The sequence below is a fragment of the Pleurodeles waltl genome, chromosome 10, assembly GCF_031143425.1.
Source record: "Pleurodeles waltl isolate 20211129_DDA chromosome 10, aPleWal1.hap1.20221129, whole genome shotgun sequence".
Lineage (NCBI taxonomy): Eukaryota > Metazoa > Chordata > Amphibia > Caudata > Salamandridae > Pleurodeles > Pleurodeles waltl.
The window spans coordinates 532,963,062-532,987,300 of record NC_090449.1 but is presented as its reverse complement, the minus strand read 5'-3'; positions in this window follow the sequence as shown (position 1 = coordinate 532,987,300).

The following is a 24,239-nucleotide window of genomic DNA, read 5'->3' as shown; positions in this document are numbered from 1 at the left end:
AAAACTACAATATGATCAATTACAGATGAGGAGTTAGTGCCTCTGAATGATGGTATTACCTCTCCATTAACACCCTTTTTAAATTCCATTAACATCAAATCATATTTTGACCAAATCGTATTGAGAGCCTCCCCATAATCATTATGATAAAAATGGTCATACTCTACCCTCTCATTATTGGTTAGCCCACATGTTCAGGATATTGGTAGGGGACATGATTGGATGTCAATGACCCATAAAATGAAAAAATTAAACTGAATAGAGGGTAGAAATTTGTGTAGGTTCCGATCTAATGCATGACCTACTCTGCAACGGGTAGAATCGAAAACATTATTATAATAGTTGATTAATACCACATCGATCATACCTGTATACTTCAGCCACAATAGTTGATAATTTGGGGTCTCCCAGGAGGTCGTTTTAACCACTATAGGGAGTTTATTTGAGATAAGCACTTGAAGCCCACCCTTAGCCCTCCCAGATTGAGAATGAGTAGGTGGCAGGAAGTGTGAGGTAAATGCTTGCATATGGACTGGGGAAACACACCATGTTTCTCGGATACATACTAGGTCAAGTTTGTTGATGATATTACCCCACTCCACTGTATCAATCTTACTTGTAGGCCTTGGACATTCCATGTAGCAAAGTTATGGTGCTCTTTAATATTTCTAATAAACTAATTATCGACATGCCTTGCTTCCATTTGGCTATTGGTACCTTAAAAAATTCCCGATTAATTCCCTATGGGGTTAATAGTACAGGCCTCGGAATCCGACCCTTGTGTCCCTTGGGTCTCAGTGGGGCCATTACTATGGCCAGTAAACTCGATCTTTCCAGTGGACCCCATCATATTGGGCCCCATCTTTGGACTATCCACGTGTCCCCTATACTTGCTTAATGGGACTGGGTGGCCATGGTAAAAATTTCCAATTGGCTCGGAGTAGTGATATACCGGATGGTGCCCTGATTGTGCAGGTTGTAAATTCCGATAGAATGCATCCAATCAAACATTAAATGATCCTAAGGCCAAAAGAGTAGGCCCAGCCCAGCCTTGTTTGCCTGTCAGGCAGGGCTCACTCTTGGCCCAGGCATGTCCCACGCAGCGGAAAGTGTGTGTCAAATTTTTGCACCTTTGGGTGCTGCAGAGCATCGTAGGCTGCCTTCTCCGCCGGTGTGCCTGGAAGGTGTGGTCCGTTTCAGCACTTCGCCCCCTGTGGCCAAGAGCAGAGTGTTGCGCGCAGCGGAAAGCGCGTGTCAAGTTTATGTACCTTCAGATGCTGCAGAGCATCGTAGGTGGCCTCTTCCCGCCGGTGTACCTGGGAGGTGTGGTCCGTTTCAGCCCTCCGCCCCCTCTGGCCAAGAGCAGAGTGTTGTGTGCAGCAGAAAGCATGTGTCAAGTTTATGCACCTTTGGGCACTGCAGAGCATTGTAGGTGACCTCCTCCCACTGGTGTGCCTGGGAGGTGGGGTCCGTTTCAGCCCTTCGCCCCCTGTGGCCAAGAGCAGAGTGCTGCACGCAGCGGAAAGCGATGTCAAGTATATACACCTTTGGGTGCTGCAGAGCATCGTAGGCGGCCTCCTCCCACCAGGGTGCCTGGGAGGTATGGTCAGTTTCAGCCCTTCACCCACTTTTTTCCTTGCCTAACTGTTGGATTGAGTTCAGAGAAATTGCAAAACAGTATTACTGCCTTTAATGCGTTTATTGTTTCAAAAATTCAACTGCACTTGCTACACTTAGCTTAAAAGTAAGCATGGTGCCCCAAAAAACTGTTATGAACTTTTGACCTTCTGCTGCACCAGAATGTTGCTGTCTATGTTATAATTTTAGCAGAGCTACAGCAAAATGAGGTGGAAGGGTGTAAAAAGACTAGAATGTGACTTTTTGGATGCAAATCTAGTGAGAATAATGCACTAAAAGCATTACTTTGTGTAGATATATTTGTTTGCTTGAAAAAGGTGTAGATATGGCATTGTTTTTTAATATTTTGAAAAAATATATTTTGTACTTCTGCTTGAATCTATTGTCTCCCTAAGGAACCCTGGGTTTACACATGGGGCTGCGCTTAGCGATGCAGCGGATCTACAGATCTGATGAAAATTCCTAGGGAATTGGGCTTTCTTTTGAGGAATGCTGGAAAGGGTTAACTATAGAAGCCAGACATAAGTGGTAGAACATATGTTTAACATAAAAGAGAGATTGTGATTGATATTCTGATTCAGTAACCTTGAAAGCAAAGTTGAAAATGTTACCTTGTATAAGAGTGGATTGTCGTTCTTGTGCTTGGTTTTTGTGTATTTTTCAGGGAGAACAAATTCTAACTGATACTGAAAGACAAACATACACTCCAAGAAGAACTCCTAACAAGTATGCATAGTGAAACGTAGTTTATTTTGAAAAGTATTAGTATGGAATGAGTGCATATTAGGTGAATAAAAGTGAGCAGCCTGTTGATAAAATGCCAAAATGAATATAAATAGGTTTTGTGTTTAATATAAGAAAATTATACAACCCATCCAAGAAATAACTGAAGGATTTAGTTGGAATTAGAAACATACTTGGAGTGTTTCTCTTTTCTTTCAGTATAATAAACTGACCCTTGAGCTATGTTGTAACTAGGATACAGAGTACTGTGATTAGCGAATAAAATATTAAACATGTTCTACTGAGTTTTAAAAACGTAGATGTCTATGTCACACTGAAATGCACATTTATATGCAATGTCTAATTCATAGTGAGAGTCACAAATGCATTTAGAAAGGTTTACTGTCAGCTTCAGTTGGTATTAGAGAACCTGGTTAAGAAGACGTACGTTGTCCTTTTACTACAGAAAATGCAATACTCAGCTTGGCTGTAGGTAGGACACAGAGGAGGATACTGTATCCTTAAAAGATATAACATCTCCATTTCAGTTTTGAATTGCTATGACAAGTTAAATATGCTAACACCTATATTGTTACTCATGTACCTAATTGCTAAAGCCACACTATTAGCCAGTTAGACACAGTAAGGGCCACTTATAAGTTGATATATGCATACAGAAAGTAAGTATATGTGTTGTAGTATGAGACCTGATTAGCAACTAATACAGTCAGTGCAATATGTAGTCATCTACTCTCCTAACATACTTCCTTATTCAGACAAGTTGTCCTTTAAAAATGGTTTAGTTACTAATGATGAGCCTAAGTACAGTTGTATTCTTAGCTCAACTTGACATTAGAAAACAAAGTTACTCCTCCCCTTTTGCCACTGAAATCTCAACCCTTAGGCATGTGTAGGTAGGCCATAGAGAAGAATATTTTGTTATTAAAAGGTGAAATGTCGTTCTCAGTTTCAGTGAGTAAGATGTTGACTTTTCGGACTCCTATGTCCAAATATATATGCAGTCCAGTACACCTTCTGCTACTCACTCACCTAATAACAAAAGGACTGTTTCAAACACAGAGAGCCACTTATACATTCATGCACACATCTAGACATTACGTATGTATGCTGCAATATGCTCCTAAAAAATGTTTGCACGCACATTCACAAAAGGGGATGGGGTCTGTTGCATACCCATTCCCATCTGCGAATGGTTACCACCAATTTGAAGTTGGTGGATAATCTGTGAATGTTTTGCAACCGCGTTCCAGTCAGAAAACATTCACATATACCACTGCAACTCGCTATTAGGAAGGGATGCCTTTGGCATGCTCCTCCCTAATAGCATGTCGCAAACCTTATTTTGTGAGTCAGTAATAAGTTACCGACTAGCAAATTAGGGTTGGTGTATGGTACAAGGTCACAGAGCACTAGCAAATTGCAAATTTTGCTGTTTGCAATCACTAAATAGCTTTGTACATCTGGCTCCATATTCTTAAGACAGGAATTGTCAGCAACATCTTTCTGCAAGGGCATTTCTTGATAAAATACAAGGTGAGGATGAAAATCTGGAGTACAACATAATTAATTTGATGGCATGTCAATGAAGGGCTAATGAATACTGTTGCCATCATCTTGGAGAACTTAAATGTTTGCTCTAAAACTTAGGCCCACCTACTTGGTTTGTTACACGTAATTGCGTTGAGTATGCATGCAATAACTTATAAGAATTTGTAAGAGAAGCAAACTCTAACATTAAGGATATTAATTGACCCTCCAGCTTATCGTGATTTTGCAACTCACGATTTTAAAATGATACGTCTATACATATATCTATTTATATCTATATCTATATATATATATATATATATATATATATATATATATATATATTTATATATTACCTAGTGGTGGTCGCCACTAGGTAGTTATAGTTAGGTCCTAGGTTCTATATAAAAATCTTTTTTTACTTTTGTATATCTTGGTTCCACTTGACGAATCCTCCCGAAACTTTCCAGAAAAATTTGCCAGTCCCATCAGCTGCCACCTGGAAAGTTTCTGGGTTATCTGTCCAGAGGGAGCCGAGAAAATGGCGGGGCCCCAAAACACGTTTTCCCCATTCACTTTTCCCTAGGGATTTTGAACAGCGAGAGCGCAAAAACTACCAAATGGAATTACACACAATTTGCCAGGAAGGTAGGTCCTTGTCCAGAAAGAGTGTTTTTTTTTGTTTTATTATAATTACCTTTAGTAGTTTTAGAGACATTTCAGAATATACACATTTGTATATCTAGGGATGTGAAGGATTCGTAACCCCTCCCGAACTTGCGCAGAGATCTGATAACAGTTCAACAAAAGAAGTTGTTGAAGTGTTGTCAGCAATCTGGGGACTCAGCTGAAGCCGAGTCCCCCCTCCAAAAAAAAAAAAAAAAAAAGAAAAGGAGCCAGGATACGAACACCTGACCACTTAGCGCTGGTAGGCTAAAAAGCATTATTTTTTATTTTACGGACAGATTTGTAGTGGATCTGCAAATCTGCCATAAATTATTTTTTTAACATGAAGCCAGACTCCCGCGCTTCATTACTATAATGGCCCCCTGGTGGGCCAAGTCCTGGGGGCTTTTGTGTAAAAAAACAGGGGAGCCTCCTGGCCCCCTCCTGCTGCCTCGGAGACTGCCACCTCCCTTAGGCTTATGAGTTATGTGCAGGGAGGCAACATGCCCTCCGCTGCCCTGGGGATCACCACCTCCCCAGGGCAAAACTTAAATATGGACCATGAGACCCCACTGGCCAGGAGACCACCACCTCCCGGGCAATAAATATTCTTAATGGGGGAGGGCCTGCGGCCCCACTGTGTCCTGGGGACCATCACTTCCAGAGCTACACTGAATTGCGTGGCCCTCACAACCTGGGGACCACCACCCCTTTCGCTTTACTATATTTTGAGTGGGAGCTGCATGGCCTCCATGCCCCGGGGATCACCAACACCGGGGCAAATATTTAAAAAACAATAGGGGGTCCCCAAGCACCAGGGACCATCACCTCCCTGGGGCTGTATGCACAGTTTGATGGGGGCCAATCAGTACCCCTCTTGGAACCAATGATGGCCCTGGGGACTGACACCCCCCCAGGGCCGGCTCCTGCTATGTCCCATGGTGCCCACCCCTGAGACATAGCTGTTTGCTATGGCTTGGCTGCTGCTCTTTCATCTCTACTACCTGAATGCAAGCAGTGGACATAGATGAAATGCTTCAGCAAGCATGAAGCCGCTGTCAAAGCGGCTCCATGCTTGCTGAAGCAATGGCACTGCCAGGAAAGCCTTAAGGCTTCCTCAGCTGTGCCAGGTAGCCCGTAAGGGCTTTTTATTAAAAAAGATATAAATAAATAAACAAATATGGAGGGAGCACGGGGGAGCCCTTGGGGTCTCCCTCGTGATCCCAGATAGCCCATAAAGGGCTAAAAAAAAAAAAACATAGGTCAGTGTGAAGGTCTGCGACTTTCACAAGGAGCTTTGGGGGTTTGAGTCCAGCTGGACTCATATCCCTCTTTATTCTTTATTTATTTTTTATTTAAAAAAATGTATGATACCTTTGTTAAACTAACAAATACATTTTTTTATTTTAAATCAAACACAAATATCTCATTCAAAGTATATGAGATATTAAAGCCTAAAACTAACTCTATCTGTTTCCCTTTAACTTTCCTTCTCTCTTTCAATGAACTTCTTCCACTCACACATTCACTCAGACACTCACTTATGTACCCACTCAGGTACTCACGCACCCACTCGCAGACCCAGTCAGACACTCATGCACCCACTCACAGACCCACTGACACCCTTATGCACCCACTCACAGACCCGCGCACACACTGACGCACCACCCACTGATGTATGTACTCTCATATGCAGACAGAAAATCTGACAGCCACTCTCACCACCAGATACTGACACCTATTCTTACACCCAGAGAAGCTGTGGCCGAAGGGCTGTACGTAGCATGGGTTTGGGTGGTTAGGGGGTGTTGGCCGCAGGGTCTGGCTGCAGGCCAGGTCTTGCAGGCAACCTCCCCAGGGCAAGGATGAAGCCCATGCATGGTGCAATGTTGGTTGCTTACAAAGGGGTTCGCCTCAGGACATTAAGAAACCATAGACATTCACTGAAAAAAGCAATGATTACAGGGGCATTATAGTTAGCAAATAGATTTTTTTTGAACCCATAGAAATTGTCTTAAACATGTGCCCTAAGGTAACTGTAACTGGCACCCTCGTCATGCACTACTGATTAACCCACAAATAATGGCACTCATGACATCCTTGATAACATCATTAAAAATATCAAGGTAATATTTGCAGTTTGACAAAAAACTGTGCATGGCGGGTGCACGGGATAGAGGGCATGAGTTATAGTTACTTGAGTTAACTATAACTATAACTGGTGAATTTCTGTGGAAATGTGAGCCTAACTATCACATCCCTGTAACATTTGTTTTTCTTAAGTGAATATATCTATCTATATCCATTCAGTGTGACCAGGAGGATATTGGTGGACTGATGGGATGGAGGGGACGAAAGTTTGCACTACAGCAGAGCCAAGATGTCCTTGGCATCGTCGTGGTGCAGTGTGATCTTTGAACACATTTGTGACGTACTTCATACTTGCGGATGAGCTTCTCTTAAGTATTCTGCAAATCCAGGTTTGCTAGTGCTAATCACTGTGAACACGGCAAAGCTAGGGTGCAGAGCTGAGATGCTGTGGTTGTGTCACCCTGGCTTCTGGTGCAAACCATTGCAGAAGTGGTAAAAGCTGTGCTGCAACTCAGATGTACTCGGCAAATAATGGATGACAGTGTATTGAGTCTGAGCTCTGCCCATGAACACCTGCCCACTGCTCAGCACCCATGTAACCATGGTCTTTGTGGACAAACACATTACACCAAGACCTGACAAGTCCCTGCTGTTTGTCAGTGTAGCACCAGATCACAGTAGGGGTAGCTTGTTCTTGAATGGCCGTGCACAAGTCGATCAAGCTATACAACTGTGCCTCACCTATCCACGCACCACCAGACCAGCCACCAGGGTAGCACTCCCTGGGACTGCCCTCCAATCAGTACACAACCTGTCCGAGGGATACTAGACCATGGATATGAGCAGGTGCCCACCTGTCCCTACATCACCAGACAAGGTACTAGTTCCTGGGCCTGAGTTACTGTCAGTGAATCTCCTGTCCATGGAGCATCAGACGAGGGAAGCAGTCCATGGGAGTGTCCACCTGTTCATACACAGTTAATCCGTGCATCACTAGACTATGGATAGGAGTCTGTTGGTCTGCTCTTCTGTTCATGCGCCACCTGTAGGTGCAGCACCACCAGAGCACGCATAGGACTACCTGGATTGTCTGTGCACCAATAGACCATGTATAGGAGTTCCTGTAACTGCCCTCCTCTACTCTCACCACCTGACCATGCATAGGAGCCCCTGTAACTGCCCTCCTGTCCTTGCATTGTCAGAACCATGTATAGGAGTCCTTTTAACTACCCTCCTGTCCTTGCACCACCAGACCACAGATAAGGAGTCCCTGGGGCTGGCTTCCTATCCTTGCACTTTCTGCACTGCTCTACCAGCCCATGGATAGGAGCCTATGACCACCTATTCTTGCACTACCATACCAGGTTAAGAGTTCCTGGGACTCTTGGGCTGCTTTACTATCTGTGCACCTCTTCTCTGTGCACCACTGTGCCATCCTGGCACTACCATACCAATGTAGAAGTCAGAGAACCATGTCCGTGCACCACATACCAAGGTAGGAACCAAGCTCTCCTGTATGTGTACCAAATCCCAGGGTAGGAGCAAGTGCCCATCACACCAAGGTAGGAGGCACTGCTATCCCATCCCTGCAAGGCCAGACCAGGATAAGAGACAATGCCTCCCTACCTGTGCACCACATACCATGCTAGGAGCCATTGCCCTCCTGTCTGTGAGCCACCAGAACCTGACAGAAGCTCCTGGGACTATCCTTCTATTCATGCACCTCTTGTTCGAACACCATCAGACTGAGCCAGTGATCCTCATCCCAACTCCCTGTCTTTGCTCCACATCACAGGGTAGGAGCCAGTGTCCCCGTCTGTATACCACATACAGGGTAGGAGCCAATGTACCCCCAGTTTGTGCGCCACATACCAGGGTAGGTGCCAGTGCCTCCCCAGTCTGTGTGCTGCATACCAGGGTAGGAGCCAGTCCTCCCTAGTCTGTGCACTGCATGCCAGGGTAGGAGCCAATGCTCCCCAGTCTGTGTGCTACATACCAGGGTAGAATCCAGTGCCCCCCAGACTATGTGTCACCTGCCAGGGTAGGAGCCAGTACCCCTCCAGTCTGTGCCCCACACAGCTGGGTAGGAACTAGTGCCCTTCTTTCCATGCCCCACCGACCACGGTAGAAGTCCCTGGTAAAGTCCCCCTAACCAGTACTGCTCTCTAGATTTTACAAACATACTTTTACAGAGATAAGTGCACATATCACCCCCATCTGCCCCTTGAGACATTTTCAACACCTTTGGAGGAATCACCAGCATTACACACCCAGAGGATGAATACTATTGGCATTCTTTTTAGATGTGTGCATGCTGTAAAATTGTAGTAATCTAACTAATTAGTGAGGGATGAGGTGATTGAATTTAACATGTAAGTATTTGTAATCACATGAGTTAGGTGTAATCACTATCACTTACCCCAAGCTTCATCTAAAATGACTCCTCATGTTTTACCCACTTCCCCTTAGGTATGGCTCATTAACATTGTAAAACAGCATGTATTGACGGAGAGCTTGGGGGAGATTCAGGGGGAAAAGGGGTATTACTTTTGGGTACCGGCTAAAACTTGGAGAAAGGCATACACTGACATTTACTATAATTGAACAGCTCACAAGACTACCACTGTCATTGTTTTGCAAATTATAAACTATAAGTGATCCTTGAAAAATAATAGCTTGGGTCAGCCCTGTATCTGTAACTTGCGATTATGTCAGGAGTAAGTGCTTAACTCGTTGTGCTAATATTAGCTTATTTTGTCACCTTCTGAAGAGTGAGAATTGGCATGGATGAGCCAGCAATGATTTGAACCTTGGACCGTAGCTGGTAGTGCTCCGCAATAGGTGCTTTAACTCCTACCAGCTGCCTCGGACACGGAAAACATGCCTTCTTACCATGATGTGATGGCAAATTTCCTTCCAGGCACAGGGCAGATCCATTTCTTGGGTTATCACCTTTGGAAACGATGGAAAGAAGCAGCCTAAAAAACAGGTTGCTCTAAATTTCTCCAAGTTCTGCCTCAAAACCACTGACTTATGGTTGTCTATATAAACCAGCTCCAAAAAATGTATAAGAACTTTTCTAGTGGGCGTTTAAATCTGATTTTTGCACCGAAAGCTGCATCTTTTTAATGAAGTAATTTGAATGTGGATTGGTTATTTTTTTCGTTGCACTTAATCCAAAACCTCTTGAAGTAATCTCTCAATTCTCTTGCAATCCAAGGCAGAGCAAGAACAAAATACTTGCAATTAGAACTAGGCCTCGGTGAAGTACACAGATTTGCACTATGCAGAACTCCGCAAAGTTGAGAAAAAATTCAGCTACACTACGTGGAGTTCTGCAATGAGAATCATGTACTTGAGTTCAAAATTGTGCATGAATGGCACCACATGGTTCGCATGGGTGCAGCCATTTTGTATTTCACTCTTTTATGGTGCTGGGCCTTCAACTTCAATCTGACCCCAATCTTTGTAATCCTCTACACTACACTTGATGTACCCCATTTTTTATTTATTATATTAATGTGTCTTTTTGTGACTTATTATTTTTACGTTGTTTTAATTTTTTGTGTTTTTTGCAACACTTTGCATGTTTGTTTATTTTTCCCTTATTTCTTCCTTCCTTTTCCTCCTGTTTCTTTTCTCCTACCCCAGTACTCCACCCAGCACCCTACCAGAGTAGGGCAGCAGCAGTCGCCTGCCTTGGGGGTGGTGCTGCCATCAAGGGGTCCAGCCTCAAATGATCTCCAGCAAGAAGGAGGAAGCAGCACTGTTTTTGTTATGTGCAGCACCACCTCCCCGGTATGCTGGCAGTAGGAGGCAGGCCTCGAAGTGGTTACCCCCCAATAGGAGCATTGGCTGCGCTGGGCTAGGGGTGCACAGGTTGGTCAGGGCCCCCACCTAGGTCCAGGGCACCACCCAGCAGCTGACATACCGCTGGGTGGATATCACCGACCATGAGCAGGACCCGTTAGACCTGCTAGGCGTAGAGATCCTGGGGCTTGATGAGTATTATATTTGTATTGTGTTTGTGTTCTACTATGCTAACTTTTTTTCTGAATAGCATGCCACTTCCACCCAGAGGTAAGTTACATTTAGTTTACATTAATATATTATTTATTATGTGATCCAGTTAGAGCTAGGCAGGTGCTTGGGGCTACATCATCGTACTCATAGGTAGGCACTTGCTTTGACTGATTATTTAAGATGCCATTGCAGTGCAGGCTCTTCTGTCCTCCTGTCTCCATAGTGAATTAGTGAAATCAGCGAGTTAGTGTTCTGTGATTTTATGTAGCTCATACAGTCCCAAACAATTTCACAGGGGTAAGAGTATGCATGCATTCCAAATTTGGAAGACTGAGTTGGTCCATCATGGACTTGAGACATGAGAATAGAATGAAAGATTATTCATTGCAAATGCAATGCATTAGTTCCAAATGTATTTTTTATTTAGAATATTTGGAATAGGGATTTTAGGAGTATAGCCAACTCAAAAATAGTTGATCATACAAGTATAGTACCATTTAAGTACAGTGTTATTGCATTTGTTGTTACATAATAATTTTGTGGAGATCAACAGTACCACTAATGTATTTTTTTCTCTTCTTTATAATCCTACATCAGCACCCAAGGGCAAGAAGTGGGGCACTGCACCAACGGGTCCGGTTGGAGCTAGTGAGGCGCTGACCTCCAGCGCTGATGCTGATGACTCTACACATCTCAGTAAGTCCTATTATTTAATTTTATTATTTCCCTAACTTTTACCTCTCCCTACTTTTATACTGCTTTTTAATGCTACCTTGTTTACTTTTTTGTACCGTTTCCCATGTTTTTCAATTCCCCTATCGAAGTTTTGTTTAATTCCTGCTATCCCTGTACTATCTGTTTTTTTTCTGTCTTTCATAGACCATTTCATAGACCATTTTGTATTCCACCCCTTTGGTGCTCTTCAGTCATTCTGAGTCATCGTCAATAATAGGCTACAGGTCTGTCTTTCTATTAGGCAAATCTTTTGGTTTTGCTTGACTACCTGGCTTTTTTAACATTCGAACAAAATGTCAATGTCTTTTGACAGAAGACACTGCAGTGCTAACCGAACTGTAATATTTATTTAAAAAATCAAGAATGGGACTTGACATCTAAAAACTGTATATGTTTTTTTATAGCAACACCAACCAGTGGAGCCGGCTCAAGTTCTACTCCTGCAGGAGCAGATGGAGCAGGGAGAGACACAACAGCAGGGATGGGTGCTGGTAAGTCACATTGCTTGCTTATTGAAAATTATTCTTACTCACTAGCTACAAGGGCACTGTTGTGAACAGATTCATGAACCTCCCGCATTATAGCTACAGTGGTTGTTGGGTTACTTATGGCTTGTCTATCTGCAACTCAGCAAATGCACATACAGTGTACGCTAAAAATGATGATTTTATGAAAACGTGAAAGAACGGAAGGTAAAAAGAGGGGATGGGTGAAAAGAGTGAAAGGAGAGACAGATGGGATAAAATATATCTGTATTTTATACATTACATGAGTGGCATATCTTATTTGTTCATTTGATTATTTGGATTCTGGGTAAAAACTAAACTAAGTGAAAGGCATGTGGGGAAGAGCAGGGCCATTGGAAACAAAGATAGACAATTGTCAGCTTGCAGCTGCCCGAGCTGCGGACAGCAGCAATGTACTTGAAGACCTGGCTAGCATGCCTCCAATTATTTGACACTACAACTTGTACACCATAGCACATAATGCCTCACTCATCAAATTGAGAGGTAATTAATTTATATTTTTCCACTGAATGTGCCTGTTTAATTACTAGAAACGCCTTTAAAAGAAAAAAATTAAGCCAGTGTTTTTTTCAGTCTTGTTTTATTCTGCCTTAATTCTTGTCAACCAGACAGTTAGTGCTTCTTATGTGAGGCATGTTAATGTAAACAAATGAATTATTGGACCTGTGGTTCTCCTAATCATAAATAATCACATCAAGTTCCAACATCCTAAGGGGACCAGCAATGTAGTGGTACTGTGCCGACTACTATAATTTGAAAAAGTGTTTGCTCAGAGCATTGTTTACAATTTGTCTTTTGTTATTCTTCGTTTTCTTGATGACTACTCCTGCCTGATGCCCACCACCAACCAGGCAAGAGATGGTGACCCGTCTGCTCCATCAGGCTGGAGAACACTCAGGCTTAAATCAGCATCTGGTGATCCTGGAGGAGGAAGAGGCCGAAACTGCTGCCTCAGATCTAGAACCCAGCAGAGCAGCATGCTGGCTCCCAGCCAGTATATCACTGGTGCTGCCGTTATCAGTCAGGGTCCCTGACTGAACCTGCTGCTGCACCCTCCCAGTGCACCAGGGCATTGCTCCAACATATCGTGCAGCTGATGGACCAGGTGGGGAGCCGGCTCACCAGCATTGATCAGAGCCTTGCCAGCTCCTGACCCATATTGGCAGTGCCCTTATTTAGGCCCTTTAAAAAAACAAAAACATTTTGGTGGGAGGGACTTATTGTGGGTGGAGAGTGTGGGGAGGGATTTGGGCTGGACTTTGGACTTTTTGTTGGACATTTTGTGGACAGGGTTATGTGTTCTGGGAGAGGGGTGGGACTGTTGTGGATGGAGAGGTAGGGTTTTCTATTTTTAAATAAGAAAGGGTTTTTATTTTTTACTTCAGTTGTGTCTCAGATCTTTATTTTGGTGTTTTAAACTTTTAGTTTCCACTGCTGTCTTTAAGTGTACCCTGTTATGTTTTATCTGCTAAAAGAAAGTGTACGTCATTTACCCAGACAATTGCTCTATTGCCCTTTGCAACTATTATTGGCCACTACGGGATGATTGCCATTGCCTATTTTGCCTACAAAAACCCAGTACACACAGACAACATCTTCTTTAGTAAAAAAATAAATACTAACTAAACAAGTTCCCTTCAATCCTTAGTTCTTCTTTTACCTGTATATATGCACCTCTTACTGCAGAGTTTTTCCAAGATGACATTGTAAGGGGTACTATGTAGGAAGGTAGTAGTAGTAGCAGGCTGGCCTGCTAACGGGGAAGACAGAACTTCACAGAAGGCGCCACCCCCACCTATGCAAACTCTAACTACAGGATTAATCAAATCACTGCCAACTCGATTGATAGAAAACAGAGAGTTAGTGGGTCATCATCATATTATCATAACTTTTGGAAGACTGAGACCAGACTACCACAATGATAGTATTTGACACACAGCAAAGAAAACCTGATGTAACAATAAAATCTAGCAATATCATTTTTTTTCTGAGTAATGGTGGGGAGCTATATTATAAAACTAATCTTAGGAAAACAAATCTTGGAGTCAGGAGAAGTGGGCTCAGACTCAAAAGTGTTTGAACCAGGTTAAGTATTTGTGTAACACACACAAGGCATGAATAAAGATGCTGATGGGGATGGTGTGGAATATTGCTCAGGTAATAGAAGGTAGGAGGTAATGCAGTGAGTTAGTGTTGCTTTCACCGCATCTGCCCCAGCAAGTTTGTAATTCATTTATGGTGTAAGATTAGGTCATGCCTCAATAAATCTCGTAGACCGTTGGAAAGGGTTAGGGGGCACAATGAATTGATGGTAAAGGGGATTTGGGTAAAGGTGTGACAAAGACAAACACTAAACAAAAGAAACCACAACAATATTCGTTGGTGTGCTGAGTAGCACACTGTCATAAGTCTGTTGTGGAAGGAAATGAAGGGATAAGTCACTATGACACAGATCAGTAAATTCATTGGAAACCGTCCTTTTGCCCCAAAGAGACCCCGGATAATATAGCCTAAATTTAATGTCTTCTAGTTTTTAAATATGGAACATTGAAATTAGCCCAACCAGTTCCTAAAAGTATGATTGTTAAAAGAAAAATTATACTGCATCGCCAAATTGGGTGATGCGTCTCCATTCTTCTTAGAATGTCTGTCACCCAGGTACCTATCTAAACCTGCACAGTAGGTAAGTAGGAGTCTTGAGCTTTCCAAGTTTTGTGTATTGAAAAAAACAGTAGCTGTATTATAGAGTAAAGGAAAAGTACCAAAGAAAGCAAGGTAAACTTCATGAGGAGTCAGGAGTGTATCAAGAAGACTCACAGGCAGAGCAAGGACATACGAGGGGTTTCATGCTTGAGCTAACAATGCAGCAAACACATATTCAGAAGCATTTCCAAAACAATGCACCTCTCTCCAGTTAACAGAGCTGAGTGAGTACTAGGCCTCAGAGTCTTTGCGTCATCATGGGTTCTCTTTGAAGTCAAAAACATTCTCCTTTCTAGCTTTTGAAGTAGTCTGACCCTGAGTACTTCAGTCTTCCTCCTCCAGATTCAGAGTAACTCCATCATAGTACCATAACAAGCAAGGTAGACCTGTTAAGTGCACTGCTGTTGAAGAACAAATAGAGAAACAGAACTGGAGTATTACGTGTGTAGATTTGTGTTTTGTAACCTAAGTTGCCAGTTTGTTATGAGGAACGAGTAAAAAGGAGTCGACCCTGCAATTAAATGTTACTACTTTTGAAAGGACAATCCCTTTCAGGAAAAAATGTTCACCCATCAGCCCCCAAACATTGGAACCCATTGGATACAAGTTTACAAATTTGTTGAACTCCCTCACTGTCAGCCACCACATATATCAGTCATCACTCACAAATTCAAAATCACAATCAATATATTGATGCAATGCACTCACTAGTGCAATAGTTACTTAGTTACCTTTTCCAATCCAAGCACAGTGGTTGAACAAAATACCTCCTCTTTGATGGTATCCACACATTGGAATTTAGCATGGACACTGGCAGTCTTTTAATCAATGAGATTCAAGAGCAGCCCTGATGGGTGATATAACAGTAGGATGGCATGGGAGGGAGGCAGGCAGCATCTCCAACATCCTGAAATGTATATGGGGGCTTCTTCACTGCACACGGGCCCAACTCCAGTCCGGGCTTACATGGGACTATAAAATCAATGGTGGAGAAGCAATAATCCAACACAAACATAATGTTGCACTAGCATTTTTTTTTTTTTTGGCAAAGAAAGAGAAAAATAAGCTGAATGAGAAATTATTAAAACATTCAATGGTGGCACTGGCATACTCAATCGAGGATGTAGAGTTTGTACTCAAACTCTGGTGGTTCTCCCAGAAGTTGGTCAGCTAACATGCTTGATTCTGACCGATAATCCTCTTCGTCCTCCTGTGATGTTTTGGGAACGGTGTAATCAGGTGATATAAAATAGCAACTGCACCAGCTATACTGAAGATGCGTTCAGCAGACACACTGGCTAACAGACAAGCCAGAAATTTTATTGCCAGCCTGTTGAGATCTACCCATTGGCACATCTTCCCATACCAATACACCAATGGGTTTTGATCCACATACACCTCTTTTGGGTAATCTAGAGACTCCTGAAACATCTTCTGAATGGTCATTGTTGCTGCCACCTTCTCAACCACTTTTTCCTTCACCTCTGCGCTGAAATTAAGACTTGCCACTTGAAACCAAGCCATTGCAGATGTTGGGTCCGATTCTTCTGTTGCTCCTGTTGCTGCTTTTCTTGTTGGTGGGGTTGGCAGATGTGAGACAAAGACTCTGCCAGGATCCACTTCATACCACCCAGAACTTTGGAGTGGGACCCTCGGTTCCAGCTGTTCTTCTTCCAGTTGCCCTACTTGCTCAACAATCCACCTCTCGTATTGTGAAACATCCCCTGCAGATAAAGGAATGATGGTGGAAAGATTTGTTTTTGTAGTGTGCATCAAGTACGATGGCACAGATGTACACTGTAGACAAGATGATGTCATTTTGCAGCCTTGCATTACAAGTCGAGCAATAGCTTAGGCTATTAACCAAGGCATGTGCTGTTGGGCCTACGTTCACACCCCCGAATGCAAACCCTTTAGACATCTTCTTTAGGTGATAGGTGATCCTATAGTATATGTAATAACGGGATACCTAGGCCCATTGTACTGTGATTCTTGGAAATTTTTCAAGTGAAAACCTCAAGAGGGAAAAGCAACTTTCTGAGGCATTTGACTAGGCCTCTTTTGTCCGCATCCATGGTCATAGCTTCCCCAATTGCATCAGTTCCTCTTTTAATGACTTAGTCATTGATCTGTTTGTACTGCTCAAACAGACTTTGCAACACATAAAATGTTGAGCACCAATGTGTTGTCACCTCATGTATCAGGGCTTTAACTGTTTCTGATGGTGTATCACTAATTACATACTCCTGTGAACTGTTGTTAGTTCTTAACCTAGGTAATACTAATGGCTGTGACCATCTTGTGCTTTCTCCTACTATCACCCTGCTTCGTTTATCTGTCAGCACCAAAACCTCCACTAGTCTCAAGCTCTGAGAGTGACACCGATTTTATCCCTCAACTCCAACGCCTCAGCCAAGGAAACCCGAGAAGGTGCAAATCGGTCTCCTAATCAACACTTGCTCCTTAAACATTCTACTGAGCTATGTCTACCTCTAGAGACTCAGAAATTCTCCTTCATCCTTGTTACAGAGTCCTGGGCCAACCCGTTATCTGGTCATGCTCTCCAAGCATCCTTATTTCGATGGTTCTGTCATCTATCGCTCAGATAGATCTGGAAAGCGTGGCAGTGGCCTGGCTATTATTTATAATGTGGAACTCTCAATTTGCTGTAACTTAGTGCCATCCTCAAGTTGCAAGGCCTTCATCTTTTCCATCTTTTCTATAACTTTGTCAGCTAATCAATCCTTTAATGGTGTGCTTATTTACCGTCCACCCAGCTCCAGAACTGCCTTCTCTCAGGAGATCAGCAGTCTGCTTGAATCCAACATCCTACACTCAAATTTTACCATTTCAGGTGATCTTAATTTCCACCTTGAAGATTTTCAGGACAAGAATACAGTTGAACCTCTTCAGACCTTGTCAGGCTTAAGTCTTCCCCAAGTCATAGCCAACCCAACCCACATAGCTGGAAACACCTTAGATGAGATTTTCACCAATAACTCATCACTCAGTAATGTCTCCCTCCTCCCCATGGCCTGGTCACACAATTGTGCAATTATTTTTTAACTTTGTGTCAACCACCATGTACAAGCAACAAAAGCCCCTCCTAAAATACTGGCAACCCAATCGTGGTATAATTTCCATCCCGCTCAATTTAACTTTTGAGCTGATTCTCTCCCAGATCACTCACGTGATCCTGAAGAAGCTGTGGCTTGATACCCTTCATGGCTAGACCCCACTGCACCTACACTGGTCCCTGTCAAAACTAATCAAACAAAAGAGGAAATTCACCACCACCTCTTGCTTCTCAGATAAGCTCTGTGCCATGAAACAATGCTGTAGGTGACAGGAGAGGAGGGGGAGATTAGGCTACAGCGAGACAGAGAAAGCCAAGTATGGGATCTGACTAGTGGAATACAGCACCTTGATTGTAAAGGAGAAGGCAGCATACTACACTAATAAAATTCATTATTTTGCACAATTACCAAACTGACCACAGTCCCCACTGATGCATTAACATGTTACAGCCATTCTTTTTGCAACCAGGTGGCTAACTATTTTCAAAAGAAAGTAGATGATGCATTCAGGGAGTTTGTCACTGCAAACCCTTCCGCTCATTCCTCTCTAGTTTCCTCTTCTTCCCTAGCTGACCATTATGGTTTTATGGAATGTATGCCTCCTTCTGTAGAGGAAGAAACGCAACTCATCTCCTCCATCAAATCCGGGTCGCTACTTAACCCCTGCCCTCCGAAAGTTGCAAAGCTGGCAGCAGAGACTGTTGCCCCTGTTCTTAGGAATATATATCCAGCCAAGTTCAAGCTGGTTCCTTTCTGGTTCCATGGAAGAAAGACTCTGCTTTCTCTGATGAAAAAAAACCCAACCTGGACCCACAGGACCCAGGCAGCTATTGTCTAATATATTGTTCGCCTTCTTTAGCTAAAGTCACCGAACGGATCTTTAATAGGCAATCGGTGGAGTACATTAATACCAATAATATTCTTGATTGTGCCCAGTTTGGGTTCTGAAGTAATCACAGTATAAAAACAGCTTTGATCAAGGCCACAGAAGGGATCATGTGGTCTGTTGATGGAGGAGGGTGTGATGCCCTCATCCTGCTTGATTTGTCAGCAGTCTTTGACATGGTCAATCAAGGGCTGCTGCTAAAACACCTAGGTGACCTTGCTGACACAGGGATCACAGGGGAGGCCTGGGATCTGCTAAAATCCTTCTCCTCTGATCATCCTCAGGTGGTCCATCTTGGAGAGTTAGTTTTGCCTTCATTTTCTATCCCTTGTGGGGACCCTGAGGGCTCCTCACAAAGTCCCACTCATTTTAACGATTATGTTATATCATTAGCTTGTTTAGTTAGATCCTTTGATTTCTCTCTTCTCTCTGATGTTGACAACACCAAAATTGTTGTTTCTTTTGCTAGCACAGACTCAACAAATGGGACCAGATTCTGCCACTGCATGCGTGGCATCAGCAAATGAATGACAAAACATTGTCTGAAATTAAACTCTAGTACAATGGAAGTGTTGATTTTCAGTGCTCATCCTTCTTTCTCAAAAGACTCCTGCTGGCCATAGAAAATGGGCCATCTTTTGGTCCCAGTCACCAAGACCCACAATCTTGTAATTCTTCTGGATAACAGGCTGCCTTTTGCCTATCATGTCAGGTCCATTACCTTCTCTGCTTTTTTTAATACTCAAGACTTAAAAAAAGATTTTCCCATTTATCCATGGTCACGTACAGAAACAGGCTGTTAACTTATTCGTGATGTCCAAGCTTGACTATTGTAATGGTCTTCTACTATATGCTCAATAATAGGTTGCAAAGAAACTTCAATCACTACAAAATGTTGCTGTTGCCTACTCCTCAATATCCCCGAATACCATATGGTCTCTGATCACATCAAGAAACTGCATTGGCGTCTGGTAAGGCAGAGAACAGTTTTCAAAGCACTCTGCATTGCTTACAAAGCCCTCACAATCAAGGCCCTGCTTTTTTTCAAGAACAACATTATCTAGTATAACCCTGGAAGATTTCTCTGGTCTACTTCCTGTCTGCTGTCTTCAGTTCCCAGGTTCAATGTCTGACCTGGGGTGGTGGAAATTTGTTTTGTGAAGCTTCCAATGCATTGAGCGCTCTGTCCATTACTATCACATCTGCTCCCACCTTCCTAGCTTTTAGGAAAGCCGTGAAAACTTGGCTTTTCAAGTAACTGTGGCTCCTTCTCATCACTAGGTTTCTCTGTTATACAGGACCTCTCTGAGCTATTTCAGCTAGTGCCTAGACACCCTTGGGTATTAGCAGCACTCTACAAAAAGTCTTAACATAACTATAACATACTCTGTTATCACGCTGAATAATCTTTCACAACCAGGTTGATGCAGTGTGCCAAACACAGGACCCTAAAATAGGCACCGACTGCCATGGCCTTGACTATGTACTTATTATTGTCTGTGGCAGTGAATCCAACTCAAAGACTTCAGGGTCACAGCCATCCAGACACCTTGCTAATAAAATCCTCCAATATGTTTGCAGCTGTGTGTGATTTCTCCATGGTGAACATGGCTACTGTTGCATGCCACTGAATTTCTTCAGGGCCAAGACCTGTAGATAGCTTTTGCTTTACCCCCAGAAAAGAGATCCAGTGTGCAGTGATGCAAATGTAATCAGTCACCAGATAACTGGTCCACATGCCTCATCAGGTGGATCATGTGGACAACACTTTTCTGCAAAGCTTGTCCAATGAATTGCAGCACAGACATGGAACCTTCAATTTTGGGCAGAGGGCTGCCACAGACTCTAAAGATCCTACTCCTTCCACAAAAGAAAAAGGGAGGAATTCCAGCCCTCACATTTTTGTCACCATCCCATAGTACAAACGTGCATTGGGTGGTTGCGGTTGTAGGACCCCTCCTGAGTAAAACATGGCCAGAATTGTAGCCTGTATTTTCTTCTTTTGTGGGACCATTGACACAGGCAACTTTTGAGGCATAGGTGGTGATCGACTCAATGCACGCCGTGGTGGTGCAGTCACCATATGCTCTTTCTGACTCTGAGTCTCATGGACAATTGTGAGGTCCCCAAGGTGAGTGATCCTAGCAACAAATACACAGAAAGAGAGCAAGGGAAGCAAGGCTATCCCACACCGCTTCCCAAAAGAAACTATATAATCACAAAAGGTGTGGGGTGGTGGGAACAGGGGGTAAGACTGGGTTAGTCTTTTAACCAGTGTCTGGTTATTTTAGGTTGCTTGATATGGGGTGCTGTGTTGACCTATAGGAATGACGGGGGATTTTCCTTTACGGACTAGGTGGTCTCACACACATAGTAGTGTCATGCTTCATCAAATGACCACCTAGCCCCACCTAAGTAAGATGATACTACTCAGGCGGACTCGACCTCTGGTTAAAAGAACCAGAGGGAGTGCTGAAATTAAATTGACTGGATAATTACAGTGATCCAGAGGGGGTGAATAATAAAATTACCTAACATGTCACCGGTGGCTCTTGTTAGTTTTAATAGTGGTGCATGTTGGTAAGACTAAAACTAAGGGGAAAAGGCTCGTTAGAGGATAATGTCTCTTGGAGTCTAAAAGGGGTTGTACATGACCAACATGTTTCTGCCCTCACTAAGTGCTGGTAGGTCAGGGGCATTCGTCAGGGTCGGAGCACGTGTGATAAGTACGGTGCTCAAAGTAAACGTGTGTGTCCTACCTGAACAGGTAGTTCACGGTGGGGTAGGCCTATAGTAAATAATAAATAGATCACAATTAATTCAGAGTGATAGAAGGGTGGCAAACCACAGCACACGACACAGCAATCAGTGAAAAATTGAAAAGAATGCACTCACACATGCATGCAATTGTGACTTACCCCGGAGCTGGGGGCGTATTGCCTCTGGTCTGGCTAGAACCGGGGGGGGGGTTTCCCTTGTAGTCACACTCTGAGGAGATTAGGTGTTTAGCAAGGGGGGACAGGAGAAAGAGGGGAGCTGAGGACGCTAAGTGCAGAAAGGAGGAAACTGCGCAGGGTGCGCTGCAGACAGGGGGAGGCCGGAAGGGTAAGTTAGTGAAGCAAGGAAATGGCAGGAGAAGGGAAGGTAAAGAAAAAGATCTAGGTAGCGTGAGAGAGAGACGGAAACAGTGAAAAGAAAGAGAAAAAGAAGATAGAGGAAAAGGAAACAAGAAAAAAGAAGGAAGCACAGGAAGTACAGATAGAGAAGGCTACCAGGGGAATGGCCGGTAGCAAATAAAGGAAAGGAAGATTTCACGGGCCAAAATTAGCCCACACTTACCATGCCAAAGGGAATACCATGGGGGTTACCTACGTGCCGGAGCCAGGCCGCTCTGGTACTGACTGACCGTTAGGCCAGGTCTTTATGAGGAGGTCCAGCCAATTAATGCGGAGCTGCAGAGGTCGGGGGCGGTGCCCGGTAATTACGCTCAGGTGTACTGGATGTCGAAGCAACAAAGCACAACTCCCATTGAGTCGTAAAAGCCCCGCTCCCTCGGGGGCTGTGCGGGGCGCGGAGCCTCAGGGGCCCTGATAGGTCCACGCGGAACGTACTGCCCCGCGGGGGCACCCGGGTACGGGGCCCCGCCGGGAGCGTCGCGTCCGGTGACGGTGAACAGAGGCAAGTCGCCCCGCCCGCGGCGCGGCTAACGCGCACGGGCGAGCGTCCTGCAGTGACGCGCCGCGCGGAAAGCGGCGCGCCTCGTAGTGACGCGTCGCGCAGCGCGGCGCGTCAATGGTTCCGTGGGACTCTGGGGGAGTGAGTCCCACGGGGAAAGACCCGGTAGTCCAAAGAGGGCAATCAGGAATAGGTAATGCAAGCGGGGAAAGAAAAAGGGCGAGGGGGGGGAGAGAGGGGGAACACTAAAGAGAGGGGGCACAGTAATAAAAGGAAGGTGACGAGAACGAAGGAGAAGAGAAGATGGGGGGGAAAGGGGGAGGAAAACGGATGGGGGGGAAGAAAGAAAAACAGGTGGAGGGAGGTGGAAAAGAAAGCATGGGGAGAGAGAGGGAAGGAAAAGACCGGGGGAGATGTGATGATAAAGAGAGGGGAAGAGAAGGAGAATGAAAATATCTAAGGGTAGGGGGGTTTGAAAGCAGGAAAGGGGAGAAGAGGTTATAGATGGGGAGGGAAGGAAGGATAAGACGAGGGGGGGAAAGAAGAGGACGAAAATTATGAAAAGGAAAGAGGGAAAACAACCCCAGAGGCGGGGAGTAGAGGGAATCCAGCAGATGTTGAGAAGATTGAAAAGGAAGGAAAGGAGGGGTGGAAGAAAAGGGAAAAAAAGAAGAAGAAAGGGAGGTGGGGGAAGAGGTAGAAGGAACGACAATGACAGGTATACTATGGGTCGGGGGAGCTACTCTGGTAGGTAAGGTAGGGTTCTGATACACAAGTATGGAAGGTAATAAGTCCCACAATGGGGAATAGGAGGGCTCGTCAGTCAAGTTATCTAATACTACTTAAGATCCTAGGTGGGCGGTCATAGAATGAAGATATCATTTTGGTATTTAAAGTCATCAGCCTAGAGCTGACCATTGAATATTGTCATTTAGTCCTAAGGTGTCCGTACGCAGCCTCCAAATCCATCTCTGTTCATACATTAGGAGCTTGTGTTTGGCATTGGTTGCTATAGATTTAAGTTGATCCAGTACCACCCACTGCATATCATCAGGATGGTGATTGCTGGAGATGTAGTGCTCTGTGAGTCTTGTAGCATCTCTTTTGCACCGGATGGTGCTTCTATGCTCGCAGATGCGTGTGCCCACTCTTCGTGTCGTCATCCCAATGTATTTCTTATCACAAGGGCATGTGATCATGTACACCACATTTTTACTGTTGCAGTTCGTTAGTTGCCTAAGCTCCCAGGGTGTTGGTAGTCCCAAGTCAAGTGTGAGGGTTTTCTTAGTAAAGGCGCAAACACTGCAATTGCCGCAAGGGTAATGTCCTTTAGGAGGGGGAAGGTCCCAGAGGGTCTTCTGTCTGCTTGTGGTGGGATTTATCCGAGGGCGGGTATGCACAATCATATCCCGGATGCTTTTTGCTTTTCTGTAGGCATTCATGGGGATCTCAAAAGGGGGACCACCAGAGGTGAGGATTTTCCAGTCTTCATTTATTATTTTTTTGATCATGTTGGACGCTGGGTTGAATGTGGTCACACAGATCAAGGGATTTCCTTTACTGCTTCGACTGCTTGGGTGCAGTAGAGTCTCTCTGGGGCTCACACGGGCCCGTTAATCTGCTCTCCTCAATAGGTGATCTGGGTATCCTCTTGCTCGAAGTTTGCCACTCAGTAGCTGAGCATGTTTTTTATAGTCCGTTAGTTCCGTACAGTTCCGTCTGAGGCGGAGGTATTGCCCTACAGGGAGGTTTTCCCTGAGGGACCGAGGATGAAAGCTCTGAAATTGGAGGAGAGTGTTCCTATCAGTGGGCTTGTAATACACTTCTGTTATCAGAGAGCCATTTCTCTCAGTTATTAGTAGGTCGAGAAAGGAGACTGCTGGGTTGCCTATTGTTGCTGTAAATTTTAGAAAGGGATTAAGGGTGTTTAGCCACGTGATGAAGATG